Genomic DNA, 16,599 nt, shown 5'->3' with positions numbered 1-16,599 from the left:
GACATAGTGGATGGATTTGTAGCAATGGGATTCCCAAACTGTGGTGGGGTGATAGACTGCAGGTGTATCCCTATTTTTGGCACCAGCTTATCTTGTCTCAGAGTATATGAGCAGAAAGGGTTACTTTTTCTATGATTATGCAAATGATGTTGGGCACTGGGGATGTTCACTGATATCCCTGTGGGTTGGTCAGGGAAAGTGCATGATGCTCCCATCTTTAAGAACACAGAACTGTTCAAAATGCTGCAAGCAGAGACCTCCTTTCCTGACCGGTGAATTCCCTTTGGTGGGGATGAAATGCAAGTAGTGATCCTTGGGGACTGAGCTTTCCGGCTCCCCTGGCTTATGAAGCTGTACAGTGGCCACTTTGATGGCACCAAGGAAAGATTCAGCTATTGACTCAGCAGATGCACAGCAGAATGAGAGCTGAATGTGCTTTTGGTGAAGGGATGCTGGTGGTGTTTTCAGTAGATTGGATCTTCGTGAGAAAAATATCCCATTGGTTATGGCTGCCTGCTGCATCCTCCATAGGTGTGAGGCAAAGGAGGGAAAGTTGCTGCCAGGGTGGAAAGTGAGGGTGGAGCAGCTGTCTGGTGAGTTTGAACAGCCAGACACACAGGCCAGTAGAAGAGCTCTATAAGGAAGGCCTTGAAAGAGCACTTTGACAGTCAGCCACAATAATGCTGTGTCATGAACTGTGCTGTACTTGGCCCGGATGTTTTGGGGGCTCTCAGGAATTGTGTAATGCTTGGTGTGCATTTATGAATGACAGTGTGCTAATGCACCGATGAATCATATGGGGCTTCCTGTACATGTATAATTATTACACCATGTTTTCAGCTAATCCTATGACTCCTGGGGCCAATAACAAGTAAGGGGCATTTTGAGTAGCACTAGGTCTTCTGCAGCCTAATAAAGATGAATTTAACTTCCAAAAAATAGACATTTACTGCGTACCGAGACTAGTGCAAAGTACATGCAAATAAAAACCAAATACAATAACTTCTAAAATAAATTAAATTAACAAGACAGAAAGTTACCAGGGGAAATATTCGTGTCTACTTCAGTCCATTTTGGCTGTATATACAGCTAACTAGCTCTCACCAGTCAGTTTTAAGCAAAGCTGTGGTTGTCCCCTCACATTGAGTGTTAGGAGTAGGGATATGGCCCCTGCTGCCATGTGGGCTGGTGTAGGGAGGTGAGCCCATGATTCTTGAACCTGTTGTGGTTGCTGCCTGAGAAGTCCCATTATGTCCTGATGCATCACCCCCTCCTTTTCCTGCTGGGATGCCAGAGCCTGCCTCCTGTCTGCTCTTTCCTTCTCCCTGGTGTCTGCCATATTCACCCTCCAGGCCCACTGTTTGTGGTCTGATGCAGCATTGGCTGGCAGGAACTTGCTGAACATGTCCTCCCAAGTCCTCTTCTTCCTCTTCCTCCCCAGGATCATATGTTCCTCAGGTGTAGAACACCTCCAGGCCTCAACAGCAGCAGCTACAGATAAAATACACCGATGTATCACTGGATTTATAGTCACAATGGAAAGTGAAAGTTAACTTTCTGCTCTCCCTTCCCTTGCTCCCCTAAAACAAAACATGCTTATGGACACCAGCTTTGGAGCACCTCTGTACTGCATAGCTGGGACTGGAGAGTGCGGGTGAGTATGGCCTGCCAGAGGGAGGGGGAAATGAGGAGGGAATTGTTCAGCTGCATGAAACAATAAAAGTTTGGCCCCTATTTTCATGGCTATGACACTGAGCACTGGCACTGTTTTCCACAGGCAGGGGAGATTTTAGCTTTCAGATCTCTCCTGAGGGTAACAAAGGCACAGAGAGCACAGCTGCTGCTGGCAACCCAGAGCTCTCCAGGCCTGTATGCTTCTAGTCTGTGTGTTGCAATGGTGCGTGCCAAAGTTATTGCCAACTGGCATGGGAAAGTGTCCTACTGCCGAGGAAGAAATACGGCTGCCATCTCTATAAACCTTTGGGTGAGGATTGCAGATACCACCGTGAAAGTAGCATTGAGATCTCTCAGGAGAATATAAGGGACTTCCCTATGTACCTAAACAAACTGCTCCATGTGGGGGTCCCCCCTCCAACTGTATAGAAGAAAGAGGTAGAGTAGTTATCTGCTACTTTTCAATTTGTTGTGCTATACCTCTTCTAGTACAAGCAAACATAATGAAACCTCAATACCCATGTCCTGCTAAGTTGGGGTTGGGCCAGGTGCCATCTTTACACATAAACATTGTAAGAGAAAATGCATGCACACGCTTTTCCCCCTGGGCTCATCCTGCTTAGCTGGCAGGACTGGCTAGACTGTAGCAGAGCCTTGAACGGGTCCTGGCTCACAGCATAGCTGGATTTCCCCTGTCAAAGGTCTCTCCTCCTACTTGCTGTTAATGGCAGGGTCCTCTGTCTCAGGCTCTGAGTTATACATGGTGCTTTTTGCTGTTGGGGTCTCTACCAAGTATGGCATGCAGCTCATAGTAAAAGTGTCTCATCACCAAACTGACTGTTAGCCTCCCCGGCCTTGTGGTACACCTGCCACTGTTCCTTTGCTTTCATGCGGCATTGCCACTGACCCCTGTTGTGCCCCTTCACCTGCATCCCTTGTGCAATCTTTCTGTAGACATCCACATTTCTACAACTACGCTGTAGCTGTGCATGCACCGTTTCTTCTCTCCACCAGCCAAGGAGATGCAATATCTCCTGTCTACTCCAGGCAGAGGCTGTCCAGAGCACATAGCTGGCATGGGCAGTTGCACATAACAAGGGAGAGCCACTAGGTGTGCTCACCAGGCTGGGCAATAAGGAAAAGGCATTTCAAAAATGTGAGACTTTTACTGTGTGTGTGGGTGGGGTGCTTCTGTTCTCAGTGGGCAATTGTGAGCAGAGTGGTCACAATTTGTTTGGGCTCTTTGGGACAGCTGCTGGAGGGCTGCTAGGGCCCACGTAGATCACACATGGTCTACGCTTGCTGTACGTCGACCTCAGTAGGTCCGCTGCAACTCTGTGCCATTCAGGGAGGTGGTGTTACTGCATTGCCATAACAGAGCACTTAAATTGGCTGGAGACAAATTTGAGTGTAGACACGTGCACAGTTTGATCGAAGGAAGGCAACTTACATCATCCCAACTTTTTATTGTAGACCAGGCCTCAGCTACTGTGGAGGGCAGTATAAAAACACACATTCTTTTTTTAATATCAAGAGAAATAAGCACAGTAGTGTACCCTTACTGGGGGGAAACAAAAAATATGAAAGATAGTAAGCCACTCTTTCCCAGAAATTGACAGACCCAGGAAAAGTTGAGCATTGTTCACGTAACGGGATGGAGGGTTTTGCTGACTTTTTATTACCAGCTCTCGCAGAGAGCAAACTAAATGCAGTTTCTCCCAACGAACAATAAAGAGAATTGTTCAGATCTTCCAGAACGCATGTAGGTTCATCCATTCAGAGATGATGGAAGAAACACTATGTAATTTAAACCATACAACACCTTCTAGGTGGCCAACCCAGCTTGAAATGCATTATGAAAAGCATCCACCAGTTTTTCATGGATCTTCCAATAGTACAAAAATGTATGTACTGCCTGGGAAATTTTTCTGTATTTGTGAATTGACAAAAAATGTGCCCTTTCACTGATGCAGTAGGGACTTAAAAACAGGCTAACTTCAACAGCCTTTCAGCTCTGAGTCAAGACAGGATCTGAAGGCACACAAAGTTATCTATCCTTAATATCTTTTTTGCATTTTCAAGGAAAGTGTCACTTTATGGTAAAAACTGGATAGATAATGTATACCTATTCAATTACATCATAACAAAAAACTCAAATGTATCTGTATTGGGATTATTTTGTTGTTTTTCTGGGTAATGTATGACATTATTTTGCAGAATTTAGGTCAAGGAATTAATGGTGTACATAAATGATTCGGTAAGACATTAGCAGATGTTCTTCCTGCTCAAGTTTAGGAGTATTAAAAAAGTGGGGTTTGTTAGGAAAATGTTCATTTTCTAGAGCTGTACTCCTTGGAGAAAAAGCATGGGCACAGTGTGTAAACACATTGGAACTGTATAGCAGCATTCAGTTAAATATGGGGCCTTTTCTGTGTAATGAAGAATGGGAACTTTTGTGATTATTTGTTATGATTTAAAAAAAAAAGTTTTAATCTCCAACATGTTCTCTTCCTCGAGTAGTTATTTGTATTGTGGTAGTGGTTAAGAGCTCCAGTCATGGACCAGAACCTCATTGTACTAGTGCAGAACGAACAAACAGAACAAAAAGATGATCCTGCCCCAAAGAGCTTACAGTGGAAATTATTGGCAAAGATGCATAGGTATATTTGTTGGCTCTCTGACAGTAGAAAAAAACCTTTATTTTGCTGTTTAAAAGGGATTATAAATCCTGCCATTGCAACTCATGTAACAAATGAGTGTTTCTCAAGTAAAGCAATGTTTATAGCGTTTGTAGGCAATACTGTAACTGGATCTCTCTGATATAGTGTGTCTCAAACCATGGCACTTGTTTCTATGGATATTTATTTAGTTGTATACACACAAATGTAGCAGTATTTTATGTGTGTGTGTATATATAATATGTATTTTTTTATTTATTATTATTAGATTCTAACCTAGGGCTGGCTCTATGGGTGAGCAAACAAAGGAAGGAAAAGTATAAGAATGCTTCTCCCAATTTGTGTCCCACCCCCATGCACACTTATAGAAAAGGTTAGCATACTCTCAGTGAAACTGGTTGACCCTTTTGAAGCAGTCTAGGAGATTTAGATGCATCTTCTACTGAAGCTAATGGGAGATGTGTCTAACTCCCCATGACTCTTTGGAAAGTCATAACTGTGTCAATCAGTGGAATTGGAGACAAAGGGCCTATGTTCCCTGGAGGGACTGTTATTGATGGGAGACCAGGAAAACCGGGAACACAGTGATTTACTAGGCTGGAAACTACTCAGCCACATGGACAGAGCAGTGCATGGGGTTTAATAAAGTTCCATTTTTTTTCAAATTAATCTGCATTCAGCTTCACTCTTTGCTAATAAAACAATGACTACTATGCCCGGCCAGCAGGGGGCAGGGAGGAGATAAGGCAATTGATCTCTTCTTCATCCTGGGCAAGGACAGCAGTCATAGTTCCTCTGAAACAGCTTTGTGCAGTCGTCTTGCAGGTAACTATCTGTGTTTATGCATATTTTTTTCCTATGGAAGGGCAGTTTAGAACATGCATTTATAGGCAACTGTTCTATCGTGAGGATGGGCTGCTCCATGCTCTTGGATGGAGCTTGGTTTGAATAATACTTGGTTTTGTTGGCTTGGTATATTATTGCTATCACAGGCTACTGGTAGAACAAATGTTACATAAAGGAGAAAGTTAATTTACTAGGCGTCCATTATTATGAGAATTCACAATTAAGAAAAGGAAATTTGTGGCTAATCAAGCACAAGTTGTTATGGGGAGTGCCCACTTATCTGTTCTGTGAATGACAGCACAGGGCAGGGACTATCTTGTTCTGTACCATTCATAGCACAATGGGGTCCTGGTCTGTGCCTGGGGCTCCTTGGCACTACAGTATCACAAATAATAATGCAAATGCATCATGACCATGATCAGAGCTCTGTCCTCAAAATAGGATTCCATCCTGCACATTCGGCTCCTCTTTCATTTGAAAACATGGTTCTCCCCCTACCGGTACTTGACTTATTTACCACCACCATGCTGCTTACCTGTGCTGTACTGGCCTCTACAGGTGCTGTGTATGGGATAGCACAGTGCCACTGGAGTTTTCCTTTGTGGTAAGCACACAAATTCCACTGTGGAGTCTGCTTCCAGTTACAGCTTTCCTTCAAGGTGCCTGGTGCTTTTAAAATCACCCCTGTGCTTTTACAATGGTCTCCATTGTCCATGGGATTTGAGCGTTATGCAGCTATAAAATTCTGATGCTGAATTCTGATCAGATCCATAGTTTTGTATAGCTGTATTCCACAAGGGGGGGGAGGGGGGGTTTATGGGCTTCTCGTCCACCACCACCAGACTTCAGTCATACCGTCTGTTATTTTTCAGGTCCGTTACTATGAGGTCACATTTTTTCTTTAGGCTTTATTATGCTCTTGTTTGTTTTTAGATTGTGCCTGTTCTTTGTAATGGCTGAGTTCAAGTCCAATTCACCCTGGAAGAAACATTGCAGGAGGCCCCACTATCCAGTTGAAATTGCACAGGGCATTTCAGTATTAACACTGTTGCATGCACAAAGGTTGATATTTTCCCTTTTTGCTTTCCTTTCTCAACACCCTGAACCTGATTATGCTCTTGGACTCAAGGAGAGTCATAATGTTATCCCTCTCTTGTACAAGTCTGACTGAAACTTTCTGAGAGCTTCTTCTGCATACACTGCTAAAATAGTTCAACATGCCCCATTCCTTACAAAGCTGTCCTAGTGCAGCGCACTTCTACTTTACCCCTCATGTCGTCTCCTACAGTAAATGCATCTCACCATGGGTATGGAACCCTGGCCAGCAGTCTCCTTTGCTGTTGTCTCACGTCATGTACTTCTGGGGGTGTTGTACTTCCTCAGGCTTTTATCCATTCTTTTGAGGCTTCTCCTGCATGCTCCATGTCTAAGCATCTGTCTAATGTGAGACCACCTTTCAGTTGCTCCTGTATGTTGTGATCCCAAGTGCTGTGAGCTATCCTGTCCCAAATTAGGAAGTGTGTCAGGTCCCCAGAATTGCACATAGCAAACAGTGTGTGCTAGACAGCAACACTGGGGCGGGTTATCCCCACCCCTTTGGATTGGTCTCCAATGGACAATCCTGTGTTGCACCCCACAGTTTTGTTTTGGGGAGCAATTGGTCACTAGGGCTCCTAGGAGTGGTGTGCTTCAGAGTGGGACAGACCTCTCTGCCTTGGTCCCAGTAAAGTAAAATAAATTCAGTTACACTTTGGCCACAAACTTGCAGCAGTATGGATGGGTCCTAGAGTGAGATTCAGTGCTTCAAAATGCTGAGCCCTTGATCTTGGAAAGCACTTAAGCACACACTGAACTACAAGTGTATCCCTGTTGACTTCTATGGGAGTTTTGCCTGTTTAACAACCACCAGAGTAGGCCCTAAATATCTCTAATGATATTTGCTTTCAGTACTGCAGAAACATCTCTTCAAATGTACAGATTTATTAGTCTAGCTATGTGAGCATCTAGATTTGTTTGATCTACAAATCTCTTTAAGAGGCAGCAGTAAATGATGATTTTTAGGATATGCATTTGTAAAGTTTCAATTAGAGGTTTGTATTTGGCTTTTTAAATACTTAGGTTTAATTAAAAGATGCAGCCCCAGACAGGATGCACTTATTTCATATTGTGACTTGCAACATGCAAGATTACCATCATCTCTTTATAAAACTAGAGTCTGGTATTTTGAAGTTTGGGAAACTTATTCATTCTCCCATTACTAGTATTGTTTACTCCTTTTGGACCAGAGCGGCTGGCCAAAATTTGGGGTCCTGCAGGTTCTTTCCTTGAGGAGGACTGATGATAGTCAACTACTTCTCTGTAAATAAACAGGATTGTATCAAAATCCTGTTGCCCTCAACACAGTAGGAATCAAACAGGAGAGAGTTTCTTTGTTTACAGTTTCCCCTAGAACTGTACCCAAAAATCTCTCAAGGCTTTTTCTCAGGCCTACACTCTCAGCGCTTGTTCTGGCTGTCTCCTTGGCTTTCTTCTGCCTTCTTGGTTTCTATTTTTTATGGGGTGGATGGCTGTCTCACTCACTCACTCCTATCAAGCAATGTCCCAGCATCTGCATTTGCTTTGTTAGTTCCCAGGGAAAGCCTTTTGGGCCACATGATTCAGCTTCCATTCAAACCCTGATGCCTGTGTTTTGGATGGTGTCTCCTATTGTTTCAAACGCCTGGCTCCATAAAGGAGCTTTTTATCCTTACCCTGAAAGAAAGGCAGCTGTTACACCCACCAGCGTAGTGGTGTAATCCAATCCATAATATATTATATATGTGTTTGTTGTCATATCAAGGTGTGATAGGGTGGCCTTCCCTTTTAAGGGCTGGGAGGCCTGAGCTAGGCAGCCCTATTCAGCCCCACCTGTGACATAATTAGCTGTGTCTCAGCCTAAGGGGGCTGGACTAACTGGGGTCAAGTGACATCCTGAAACACCTGGGCCTCCTAGAAGACCTGAGAAATTCACTTTGGACTCATGTGGAAAGCCCTGAAGCTGGGTCTGGAAGAACTCCAGGGAAGCAGCCTGGAAGTCTGCCTCTATCCCAGAGCAAGGAAGACTGAAAGGTAGTTCAGACTAAGAAGGGAAGTCCAGGGAAGGAGTCTGAGAGTCAGGTCTCTATCCCAGAGTCTCAGTGACTTACAGGTAACACAGAAGGGACTAGGAACTAACTGAGCCTGGAAGGTGGGCTGAAGAGGAGCTCAAGCAGGGTAGAATTCTTGTTTGTGGGGGCCTTTTATTACCCCAAATGTGGAAATAGAACTCTGAGAGGGACCCAGCCAGGGGGCTGAGTCATGAGAGAGAGACACCCTGGTGAGGGGAAATTGTGGCAGAGCACCAGTAGCAGCACACCCAGCCAACAGGGGTACGGCAGGATAGAGACATCCTATGACCAAGGGATATCTTAAGGAGCAAGGTGAGAGCGCATTGCTTAAAAAACACAAACCTTCATGAAGCCACAATCCTGATACAGCAGCATCTGCCTCCCTTAGAGTTCATGACAAGCAGCTTCCCCCACTGAAAAGAACATGTTTCCATTCCCATTTCACCAGTTTTCCACCCCCTCTTCCCCCCAACTCCAACTTTCTGTAGCCTCAGCTACTGGGGGATGAGTAGCCTGTTACAACTTCTGACAATATATTTATTTAATTTATACTGTAAATGCTAGTCAGAAGGGAGAGCACAAAAGGTCCTAAAGAAATGAGACATGGGGCAGAAAACAGACTTACATGCGGCTTGGTCTACACACAATTTTTGTAGTCATATAACTGTCACTAGGGATGTGACTTTTTTTAAATGGATATAGTAATACTGGTACAATCCTTAGTATGGATGCAGTTACACTGGTATAGCTTATTCACCACCCCATTCCAGCGTAGCTAAAATAGTACAATTTTTGCATGTAAGCCAGACCTTAGAAAAATGTAAGTTAATACACAAATGCAAGCTAGATAATCTGACACAGACAAACAAAAATCTCAGTGTCTTTGGAGTGATTAGCAGGTAGAAAATTAGACCTGAATCTGTAATATAATAGATCAGCAAAAAGGCCAAAGCAGTACATCTACATGCAGACATTGTGTCAAGGGATATTGCTTTCAGTTCTGGGCATCTCATTGGAAAGACTGACAAAACAGAGGAAGTTCAAAGAAGGTTAATTACACAAAACTATCAGCTTGCTGGAGGAAGGTTACAAGTGTGTGTATAACTTGGCTATGACTCAGCCCAAAGCTGGGAAGGGAACAGAGTCTACAAATTCTTGAAGGCCATATATACCAAAAGGTAGAGAGGAATCATTTTAGTTTGACATGCAGAGACATAATTAAGAGTAATGGAAATGGGAAAATGTAAGTTGGACAATTTTTCTCATGGTAAGAGGGAGTAAGTTGGAGCAGTCTCTCAAGGGAAATGGTACATTTATTACAGTATTTGAATTCACACTTGTGAATATATCGTAAGGAAAATCCTGAATCATCAAAGAGATGGACTAAATGATATAATATAGCCTTCCATTAGTTAACTTTATGATGCGTACTTTTAAAAGTGTATATAGATAGTGATAGAAATAGATCCATAATAGGGAGCATGTATAAAGAGAAAGTATGACAGACATACCCATTGCATGGCAGCGCAGCATGATATTGAAGATTTATCTGCCATGTGCTTGGGATGGGCTTGTTAGCCTCATTGGTGAAGGTTTAAGGGTTAGGTAGAGCCTTGTCACCAGTGATGAGCTGCCAAAATCTTAACAACCGGTTCCCTCCTCACCCCACAAGGGGGTCATGGCCTGCCCCCATCCCCAGGACTCCTGCCCCATCCGACCCCTGCCCATCCACCCCCCTCCCCTGTCTGCCCCCAGAACTGGGCAGGAGGGTCTCATGGACCACCGTAGTGGGTGCCCACCCTGCTCTGCCCCTAAGAGCCAGAGGGACCCATCAGGGGGCAAGGTGGGGAGACCCAGGCGGCTCCCAGGAAGCATCCGGCAGGTCCCTCTGGCTCCTAGGGATGGGGTATTGTGGCAGGGGAAGCAGCCGCTCCCCCACTGATCACATCAAAAGTGGCACCTTAGGCACCGACTCCATGGGTGCTCTGGGGCTGGAGCACTCAAGGGGAGAATTTGGTGGATGCAGAGCCCGCACTGGCAGCTCCACGCCCGGCCCCAGCTCTTGTCCGCTCCACCTCCGCCTCCTCCCCTGAACGCTCTGTCCCCCTCTGCTTCCCGCCCCCCCGGCTTCCCGCGAATCAGCTGTTCACACGGGAAGCCTGGGAGGGCTGAGAAGCAGGCAGCAGCTTCGCGCTCAGGCCCAGAGGAGGTGAAGGGGAGGTGAGCTGGGGCTGGGCACAGGGTGGGGAGCTGCCAGTGGGTGCTCTGCACCCACCAAATTTTCCCTATGGGTGCTCCAGCCCCAGAGCACCCACGGAGTCGGCGACTATGGCGCCGCTTTTGGCCGGTTGTTAAATTTCATTCTAAAAGGGCTTCTAAATTTAACAACTGGCTCCAGCTCACCACTGCTTGTCACCCACCTTTGGTACCTGGGTGAATTTCACTTGTGGTACTGATCCTGCAGAGACCTGTACATGTGTCCAGCTTAAAGCATGAGTGGCCCATTTAATTTGATAGAACTACTCACATACTTAGTTTTAAGCATGTGTATATGACTTTTCTTGAGGGCTGCACCCTGACATGGTGAGAAGGCTCATGAGTTCCAATGACCCTGTGAGCTATACTGTGAGGAGTTTAACTTCTGGTAGGGCCCTCCCCAGCAGATAGGTCAAAGGTTAGGGAACAGAGGAAGGGCTGTGCATGTTGAGGTAGACCAGACTCCTTAGCCATGATAAACAACTGGTCAAGAAGGCATACTCCTGTATTCAAACCAGGGCTGTCAAGGGCCATGGAATTCAGTGGAGCATCCACTTTCTGCTTCAGTGGTGTTAGCAGGCAAGCTTTGACACCGCTGCCCAATCCAGACACTGTACCACTTCCCTTTGGCCTTCAATGCATTCTGCATGGGATTGTCTCAATTGTTTCTTCTGCTCCTCACAAAGTGCTGCATCTTTGTTAGTCAGCCCACTTGTTGCGACCTTCTGTACCAATGGACAAAATGGCTAGCTAGGACAAGAGAGCATTACTAGTTATGCACAACTTTTGTGCACTTCAAACAACAATTTCTTGCTAATTCTTCACCTGTTCTGTTTTTTGAAAGTCCTATGGCGATGGGCAAGTGACAACAGGGTCAGGCAGAGGGTGCTTCTGAGGGTCCCTTGTCGCAAACATGCATATAGATGGTGCAAGAGTGATGGTTCATCGTTGAATTGGAGTGACATTGGTGTCTGTATCCTTCTCTTTAGGGTAGCACTGCTCTCCCCAGTCCAGAAAAGGGAGAGAAAAGGATCCCTAAACATTGCTTGCTTCATTGTTAACTTGTTAGTCTGCTGCAACAAAGAACATTGAACTTTGCATCCTGGAATGACTGCACTCTGAGGCTGGTGGCTCAAAAGGTTAACTGTACTCATCAGAAGAGTTGCCAAATACAACATTGACATGGCTGCACTGAGTGAAACCTATCTTCTAAGTAAGTCCCATCTTGAAGAGGTCCATGGAATAAAAAAGGAATAAATGATTTCCTGGTGGTCCTTCACCTCAACTTAATGTCTACACATGTTGTAACAATCATTAGTACATATGTACCCATGATTACATGTTCTGATGGGATCAAAGAAAAATTCTACAAACTCTTTGACAAGGCCATAGAGTCAGCTCATCCGTGCAAGAAATTAATCATCCTAGGTGACTTCAGCCAACTCTGGTATTAATCCCAAAGCCTGGCCTACAGTAATTGCCACACGTGGTGTGGGGGAAAAGAACTTAGATGGCACACTATGCCTTGGAGTGCTAGAGAACAAGCTAGTCATCACAACAGTAATATTTCAGCAAGCAACAAAGCACAAAACAAGATGGATTCATCCCCGCTCTGGTCACTGGCATTTAATTGGCTGTCATTGTGTGTCAACAAAACTGTCTGGACCCCAAAATCACTTGTGCAATGTGGGGAGCATGTATGTGGTATGATTATCAGCTCGTGAGATGTAAAACACATCCTCTAAAATGGTTTAGTCAGTCAATCTCCAGTAGCCAACCACAATATGACAGCATTGAAATCTGAGCTCACATATGCAAGGCTTGTTTTTTTAAAAACAAACAGACAAACCAATCACACTTGATAAAGTTCAGAACATGCTTTTCCAATTAGACATGATCAATTTGCAGAGAAGATACCACCTGAAAGCCAGTGTGGCTTCAGTCCTGGGGGAAGTACTTCAGGCATGATCTCTGAACTCCTGCAAATTGAGGAGAAACGTCATGAGCAGATTCAAGATCTATATGTAGCTTTTGTTGCTCGTACTAAAGCCTTTGACCCTGTAAATTGTGATGGCCTGCGGAGAGCCCTCCACAAATTTGAATACCCCGGTAAGTTTCAGTGTTAATCTTTTCATGCAGGTTCGTGTCCTTGACCAATGCTGCTTCTTCGCTAAATTTAGTGTTACCAAGGCTGTGTTCTTGCTCTGACATTATTTAACATCTTGTTTGCAGCCGTTGTAATAGATGCATTCAGAGACATTGACTGTGGCATTTATATACAGTACCATATGGATGGAGGTGTCTTGAATCTGCATCACCTGTGTGTGAAGACAAAAGTGAAGTGAACAGCAATTTGTGAATAATTGTCTTTGATTGTGCTTTATTGGCCCATAACCTAAGGGACATACAGTTGCTCACTGACTGCTCTTGCATGAGCAGCAAAATGTTTTGATGTAACAATCGGCCTAAAGAAGACAGAAGTCCATGGTCTAGCCTCCGCCAGGAAGTACTGCAACTAATCCAGCTACTCAAGGTTGTTGACAAATTTTGCTTCCAGGCAGTGTTGTTTCATGAGATGCAATGACTGACTATGACATTACGAAGTGCATTGGTGCAGCCAGTGGTGCCTGTGGGAAAACTTCAGCGTCCTCTCTGGAACGAACACTGTCAGACTGCAAACAAAAATTGACATTTACAGTGCAGTCATCACCACGCTCTTCCATGGTTATGATATGTGGAGTATGTATTGACACCACCTAAAACTCTTGGACTAATTCCACCTATGAGGTCTGTAGTGGATAATGGGAAGATTTGCTTCCAAACACCTAGGTCTTTGAGTGCTGCAACATCACAGGCATAGAAGCTTTTATAGGGAGAGTGGAGCGGAAATGGTGGGGTTGTGCAGTCTGTATGTTTGACAGTAGAATAGTGAAGGTAGTCTTTTATGGGGAATTGCAAACTGGAACTAGTTTTTACAATTGTGATCACCTGTGGCACTTGTGGATGGGGATGCAGGTCCAAAATTGGTCTTATCTCAGGACTAAGTGATTTGACAGTAGCTCATCCATTGAGCTCTTTGGGAGACTTCACTACCACAAGTTTGCAGGACGTTTAGCATGATATTCAGTTTCTACCAAACTGAGTGGGATGGTAACATGGAATACACAAGCTGCAGCTAGTGTCACATCCATATGTAAAAAAAGTGCATATGTATGGTAGAACAAATGCTACATAATGTGTAGATCACCGTTACACATTAGGAACTTGATTCTGTCTTCTGGTATATAACTCTGTGAAAGTCTCTCACGTGGTTCAGTAGAATAAGTGGTTAGGGTATGGCTGTTGGATAGAACATTGTTCATATTAAGAACAGGAGTACTTGTGGCAATTTAGAGTAACAAATTTGAGCAGAAGCTTTCATCCATATTGTTTGTCACCAACTTCTCCAAATCAGAGAGAGCCAGGAGAATGTGCAGAGTACGCATGGGATTCTGCTTCACCCTGAACCAGTTCACATTTTTTCTACGTGATTTCACTTAGTAGCAGTGATGAGAAACTTCTGAAGGCTAACAATTATACTGAGCCTGAAGAATTACCACATTCAGTGGAATTTAAAAGACTAAACTCTTCTTATTGTCTCCAGAAATTAATTTCTTTTCTCTCATATCACTATAACTTTGATATAGTGATATCGTGATTATAGTGATCTAGAATGGAAGTTCTAACGCAAAGAAATACTGGCAAATTATTTTTTCATCCTCAGCAAACATTTATATGCCCTATCTGTAGCCTCCTGAAAGCTTAGTCAGAAATCTGCTTCCCTGCAGAAATAAGTTCCCTCCTCACATTGTGTACACATGCTGTCTTTTTCAAATTTTCTTTATACTTTATGGTTTGGTGTGACTACTTGGACTTTTTTTTTTTTAACTAGAATAGTACTGAAGTATTTTCCTTATGGGGATAAGCCACACAACTAATTACATGCAAACATCAGGAAAAATGGTACGGTCACATTCAGACCTACCAACTTTAGACCCTGTCATGTAAAGATTTAGGCATCTGTCTAACTTATGTTATTAGTTCCATTGTCTTTAGTGGGACTATGAAGATGAGTAAAGTTATACATGAGTTAAGTGCTTGCAGGACTGAGATTCTTGACAGTGGTAGGTTATTTTTTAATCAATGTGTTTACCTTACATAGTAGGAAAGAGTTTTTAAAAGTAACTGAAACTGTAGTATAGAGGGTGGTTAAAACAGGAGAGTTGGACTCTTGGATTCTATTCCCAGTTCTGCCACTGACTTGCTATGTGACCTTGGGCAAATCACTTTAGGCCCCAATCTTGCAAACACTTATGCACATGCTTAACTTTACAAATTTGGGTTGCTCTGTTGACTTTGTGGAATTATACTCATGCATAATGTTGAGCATGTATAAGGATCAGTGCCTCAGTTTCTAACCCCTTAAAATGGGGAGGATATATTTGCCTATCTCACAGGAGCACTCAGGACGTACACATAGTTTTTAAAGTATTCAGATGGGAAGTGTAACATAGTGAGAAGTAGAGATGTTCTGGGAAACTTCAAGTGTATGTAGCATAAATGCTGCTGAATAAGTGTCTCCATATTTCAGGGAACATAATGTACCTAATATCATAGAATTTCATCAAAACACTTTCATTTTCATATTATTTAAACTCTGAAACCTAGGAGTGTTTTTAAAAAGGCTGCAGGCTAGGTGGAAAAGGACATTAGGTGGGAAATATTTATACAACTTGGCCTAAGGAGCTTTTGAGATTTTTAGTTCTACATTTACCTCAAAGGAAGCCTGTCTTTATACATACGTTAGTTAATCCAGTTGTCTGTGGTCAGAGAAGAATTTGTGAGGACACTGAACTTGGAGGAGGCCCTCTGTTAGGTGCATGCTCCACCACTGGTGAACACATCTGACTCTTAAAGGGACATCCCATGTCACATAAAATAGCTATGAATTTAATGATTAAATACTATGGGGTTTTTTTTCCTTTTAAAGGAGAAGTGTGTGTGCTGAAAGTATTTATTTTTTCTTCAAACTGGTGTGTGTACGCATAAAGTGCTAGATTAATAATCTACATAATACATATCCTGTTTTTAACCAAATTGATACAACAGGGCAGTGACAATGCAAGTGTCCCAAGGAGCTTTTCTTCACAGAAGAATGATTTTACCATGGGTTAACGAATGTGCATTAGCTATCCCATTGTAACTCCATAGTGGAGACAAGGCACTGTAGTTTTACCACAAAGTTAATGAGGCAAGGTCAGTCATCGGTGGGGAGAAGGGCTTGGTTGAATGCTGATCTTGCATAGCTACCTTGCAGAAAACACTGAAAGAGGCTTATCACCACTTAAGGTTTTACAGTAAGATAATTATAGTGGGATTGTTATCTCACTTGTTAAAAAACAAAACCCACCACACACACACACACTTTAAGCAGTGAAGACAAAGCCTGTGCTGTGCCAACCATGACTCTACCCTGACCTAGAGAGACTGTCCCTACAGATGAAATTCTCTATGCCCATTTAGTGATGCTGCAGCTGTTAACTATGGCAATGGGTTTTATGACGTGTACTGAGACCTGGAATGAAATCTCCAAACTCATTGCACAGAGCCCACTGAAGAGCCATCTGATGGCCACAGTTTTAGTCACCGGGGCGGGGGGTGGTGGTGGTTGTGTGTATGTGTGTGTGTAAATCTACAGTGCTCTAGCCTGCTATACACAAAGGCATCACATTAACGCTGCTACTGTGCACTACATGTTCAAAGAGAAATACAGAACTTTTAGTGAGAGATAGCAGCGTCCACATGATGACTTAGTGCAGGGCCAGCTAGAGTGCAGTAGATTTATACTCCAGCTTGCTGCACGCTAACTCTTGTATTGACAAGCCCTTACTATCTGAATTGCTAACCAAGAGGTGAAAAGCTTCCTGTTCCACTAACAATCTGTTAGATTTATACAGTAC

Source organism: Caretta caretta, chromosome 1 (genome assembly GCF_965140235.1).
Source record: "Caretta caretta isolate rCarCar2 chromosome 1, rCarCar1.hap1, whole genome shotgun sequence".
NCBI lineage: Eukaryota > Metazoa > Chordata > Testudines > Cheloniidae > Caretta > Caretta caretta.
Note: the sequence above shows the minus strand (reverse complement) of the source record.